Consider the following 5,672-nt stretch of genomic DNA (forward strand, 5'->3'; position numbering starts at 1 on the left):
TCTTTCATTCTCTATAACTATTAATTGCTTGCCATTTAATAATAAAAAATTAATGTATTTCTTTTTAAAAAATACTTTTTTAAAAGCAGTTTTAGAGTCACGAACAAATTGAGCAGAAGGTACAGAGAGTTCCCTTGTCTTTCCTGAAGCTCTTAGACATGCCCAGCGTCTCCCACTATCAGCATCCCACACTCTGGTTTATTACAACTGATGAATCTATACTGACGTGTCATTATTGCCCAAGGTCTGTAGTTTAGACTGGGATTCGCTCGCAGTGCATTGCTTGATTAATTACAAACACTGAAGGGATGGGAGTCATGAGGAGGTGCACTAGGAGGCACTAGGATGGGTAATGGGGGTCCATCTGAAGAGCTTCCCACTAGCCAAACTTGAGACCACTGTAGCACCAAAAAAAGAATGACTGCAATTTATTATAAAACATCAAATACACAAAGACACGTGAGTCTGTCTAATAATTCTTAAAAGGGGGGGAGAAAAAATTTAATTACCTTCATTGGCGAGAACCAATATACTAAGTACTTGTTCTGAAAATTGATAAAAGGACAAGAAACATACTTACCCTGCTTTTGCGTGTGTGTGTGGGTAGGGGGGACTTTAGTTCATTCCTAGTTGATGAGAAAAAGCTCTTCCTTACAGAAAAAAAATGTCAGTTAATAAACGGAGAAGAGCAAAGCATCATTTTGCAACTGCCTATATAATTACTGATTCATATGTAGCCTTTATTGGTTTACATACTTCCTGAGAAAACAATGTCCCTTTGTGACACACAGGGAGGTAGCTACCCTTACCTCCCCTTCTCTGAAGGAGGTGTGACAAGTGTAGGCTCCATTTCATAGAGCAGGAAACAGAGACTCCAAGATGAGCTGCTGGTAAGAATGTTAGACTCCAGGTCTTTGACTCCCAATACAGCAGTTCTTTCTTCTAGATGACCCTGTTTCCTGGAGCTCTGGAGGCCAAAAGTTGGATATGAAGGTGTCAGCAGGGCCGTGCTTCCTCTGAAACCCATAGAGAGCATCAATCCTTCCTTGCTTCTTGCAGTTGCTGGTGGGGACTCGCAGTCCCCAACATCTTTGGCCTGTAGATGCCTCCCTACAACATCTCCTTTCCTTGTCATATGGCCTGACCATTATTCTTGGCTATCCCGCCCAACCGATGAAAGGCTGTTGGAGAACATACATTCCCACTGTGCCAACAGATTATCCCTGAGGTTACCTACTAATCAGAAAGGGGAAACATGCTTTTATAATGGTGAAACCTGGTCATCGCTAACCTACACAGTCAACCACTAACCTAAACAGGCATCGCTAACCTAAACGCAGCACCCCTTACAGTGTGACAACCTTTTCTCCTGAAAAGACACAATATGATGGAGGCAACATTACTCATAGATGCTACAGATATTAAGTTGGACCCAACCAAGCATTTGGATGTAATCTGGATCTGAAAGAAATCCATGGAAGTGGAAATCACGTGGCCCATAAAGAAGCCAGTGACATTAATCCAGAATTTGAGACATTATACGAGACAACTGGCCTAGCCTCTTAAAACAAACCAATGCCATTGGAGAAAAAGAAGAGGATTATCTAGACTAAAATAGAGTAAACAGACACAGTCAAAGTAATGCATGACATTTGATTGGATTCTTGTTTTGTTTTGTTTGAAAAAAAGATACAAAAGATATTTGGGGACAATGAGGGAAATTTAAATTTGAGTCTAAGGTTGGGCTATATATATTATATTATGAATACAATATGGGAGATTAATGTTAATTTTCTTTGGGGTTATAAGGACTTTGCGTTTATGGAGCAAAATATGCTTATTCCGAGGAAATGCTTGTTGAAATAATGAGTGAAGTATCATGATGTCTGCAATTTACTTTCAATAAAAATAAAAAATCAAATATATACACAGAGAGATAAAGCAAATACAGTAAGTGTTGACAGTTTTTCACTGAGTGGTGAGTAGAGGAGTGTCACAGTACTATTCTTTCAACTTTTGTGTATCTTTGAATTTTTTTAATAATAAAAATTAGAATATGCCATTGTAAAACTCAAGCATCAATCCCCCATTTTCAGTAGGAACTTAATTTCGAGGTGCCGGAGAGCCCCAGGGCAGAAGGAAATCTCACTTCCCAGAAGAATGCCAGCCAACAGATGCAGAAGGAAGGGCAGATCATTGCTTCAACCAACACTATTACAACGATTGATTGGACAAGCTTTGCTCCTCGCTGCTGCCATCCTCAGGCAAACGGTTGACAGGCAACTGAGCATCCATGAAGTAGCATAGGATCATCACACAGAGCATTTTAGTGGGGGATTCAGACCTTCATCACCTTCACTCAACAGGCAAACTTAGGATCATTCAGGAAGGCGTAGGAAGATGGCTTCGTGGAGAGTCATGGTGACCTTGAATGTGCCCACACAAGCAAAGGCTTGAGCGGCGGCCAATCTGGTCTTGGCAGAACACCCTGTGATCTCAGAACACAGGATGCGAGACTTGTAGGGAGCGGCCATGAGGCCATCTCCCACTGGCCTCCCTATCTCCCCTGGGAGGCTGTCGGGCAATTCTCCCCTCGCCTCCCAGGTTCTGCTAAGGAATGGGGGCTTCTGGACCACCCCTGCTGCCCCTTGCCCCCAAACACGGGTGCAGCTTGTTCCCACGCTCAACTTCATTCTTCACTTGGCTGCCGCCTACCACATGGTCACCTGCCCCTGTGGTTTCAGCGTTGTTCCTTTTGCTATATGGACAAGGATCATGGCAAACTTGCACCTTCGGCTTACTTCCTTTCACTGCCTGGGTAAGCCATCCTGTCTAAATCTAAACGGGCTCTTACCTTTACTGATGCAATCAGTCAGGTCTTAGCCTTGACTTTGACTTATCTGGTATGTGAGAGTGTGGCAAAAGAGTCGTCCAGGGATTAAGGTCTCTCAAAGCTGTCTGAAGCACATGGCATCACCTATGGTGTTCTTTAGCCAAAATCATCTTCTACATGCCACTGTCATCCCAAAGTGGACTGAGAGAGGTTAAAAGAGATTTAAGTACATGACCAGATGCAATGTCAGAGCCTTGATTTGAAACCGGTTTGGGTATACCAGCTGTAAAGGGTATTTTCTTTGTCAGTTGGAGAAACTGGGGTGTGGTTTGAATGTTAGATAAAATAAACATTTACCGGGACTCCTGGGTGACTCAGTTGGTTAAGCGGCTGCCTTTGTCTAAGGTCATGATCCCACCATCCTGGGATCGAGTCCACATCCTGCTCCTTGCTCAACAGGGAGCCTGCTTCTCCCTCTGCCTTTGCCTGCCATTCTATCTGCCTGTGCTCTCTCTCTCTCTCTGACAAATAAATAAATAAAATCTTTAAAAAAAAATAAACATTTATCTAAGTATAAGAATAAAAATAAGTGGCCTACAAAACTATACAGTATGATCTCATTTTGATTAAAAACTGTGTATAGAAAAAGGTCTTGCTGAGTGTATGGGTCATTAGTTGCCACAATAACACACAAAATAACCTGAACATCTCAGTGGTGTGCTATAACCCGCATTTATTCCTTATTCTTTCATTTGCAAGTCATCTGGAATTATGTGGGTTGGCCTTGGTGGGACTTCGGGCTGAGGCTGGGGCTATGCCATGTGTTTCCTCTCCTCCTTATACCCACACTTACTCAAGGCACATGCTTCTCTTGGTGAAAGGCAAGAGTATAAATTGGAAAACCTTGCCCCATGAGCAAGCCTCAAGGCACTGACTGCATCAGTCTGCTTGCACCCCATTGGCCAAAGCAAGATCTGAAATCAAAAGGCAGGGCAGTTTAGCCCACCTGCTCTGAGGCCATGACAAGGTGTGGATATTTAATACTACTCCAGGGTAGTGGAGAATTGGGACCAACAATTTAATCCCCCACAAAGGGTACACACTGTACATCAGTACATCAGTAAACTGTAAATGGTAGAAATGCAGCGTTTTAATTTTTTCATGTGTATGTGTTGGCATTTTCCTAATTTTTTGTAATAAATAATATATTGAAATAATGAAAAAGTTAATTTAAAGGTTAATAAGTACACAAGCAGCTACTCCAATTCTTTATCTCCCTAATCTCCATTCTATACAAACTTGGAAGATTTCATTGTGTATAATTAAATGTAACTAGTTTTTTGGAGGCTGCTCTGCTGGGGGCAGTTGTTGTGGGACAGGGAACAAGGAGCAGTAAGGGAAGGCCATTTTTCTTTCTGTGAGACACTTGACAAAGGCTCCTATTTGTCTCTACTGGGAGGGGGATGGGAAGTAAAGATCCCGTGTCCCTGCTAGCCTGTCCCTGGAGGCTCGTCTCAGGACCTCCAGGAAGTGCTTCTGGATTAGGGCCTTCTGGACTGTGTCTCCCATTTGTCAACACTTTGCCCTTACCCTCCCTTTGGAATCTAGCTCACAGGATTCCACTTTTGGAAGCCCCTGCCCATCACCCAAGACTCAGCAAAGCAGTGAGCACTGAGTAAGCCTGAGGCCATCTTTCTTTCCTGGACACACCTCCAGAGTAGGGAGTGACATGGGGTGACACCACGCAGAAGCTGCACTGTTACTGCCCTGGGACCCTCCTCAACATGCCTCGCACTCCCAACTTTGTTCCTGCTCTTCTCAGGTCCCGGCACCCCTCGCCTCCCTCTTCCCCTTCTTCTCTCCAACTCCACGTGGAAGACTGTCTGCTATCTTTCTTACCAAACTAGTTCCCTCATTCCTCTAGACGCTGCCCCCCGCTCTACCCCCGTCACTTGCCATGGTCCCCAGCAAAGCTTCGTTAATGCCTCTGTCCCAGCAGCCATGGCCTGATGTCTTAGAGTTGCTCGTGTATGTGTCTCCCCGTCAAGATTCACACCCCACCTGTCGATCTTCTAGTTCTTGGTATCAGGCGATGTCTGTGGTAGGTGCCCGATCACCATTTGTTGAGTGAGCGGACGGCAACGTGTTGCACACAGCTGGTGAGTGGACATGAAGCCTCATGTCTCCGCACTCAGCCCCTTCCAGCTAGTTGGTCACTCTCAGAAATAGTGCTTCTTCAGGCCCACACTGAATGCTTGGCTGCCACAATGACCCCACAAGGTGCCGCCCACCCACATACATACCCCCAGGGGTAGTCCGCTCCATACCCGACCCCATAGCAGGACTCATAACCCTCTAATAGCATTTGGGTATGCTGAGAGTAAACTTGTCCCCAAGGAATGTGGTAATAACAAATGTAAATTCCTCCCCTCTTCCATGAAGGAGATGTTCAAATTCAAGCATTTATGAAACACCTACTGAATGCCATGCAGATGAAACTTATGCAGCTCTTGCCTCAAGGTAGCAGGCAGTGGTGGGGCAAGGGGAGGGAGGTGGCAGCAAGTGGACCCAGAAGAGGAAAACTTCAATAAAGTAGAGGTCATCAGAGGATGGCCTCCTAGCTCACCCAGGATTGAGCAGGAAGAACGAGTCTGGATCGGGATGAGGAAACTAGCCAGGCAAAGAAGGGGTGAGGGCACTTCCCAGGGGACAGCTGGAGCAGAAGCAAATGTCAAGACACCTGGGGTTGGGGAGACATCTATGCCATCTACCATTTTATAGTAAATTAGATTCCCAAGGGGCATTCTTTTTTTTTAAATTTTTATTTTTTTTTTTCTCT

The sequence above is a fragment of the Mustela lutreola genome, chromosome 2 (genome assembly GCF_030435805.1).
Source record: "Mustela lutreola isolate mMusLut2 chromosome 2, mMusLut2.pri, whole genome shotgun sequence".
NCBI classification, from domain to species: Eukaryota; Metazoa; Chordata; class Mammalia; order Carnivora; family Mustelidae; genus Mustela; species Mustela lutreola.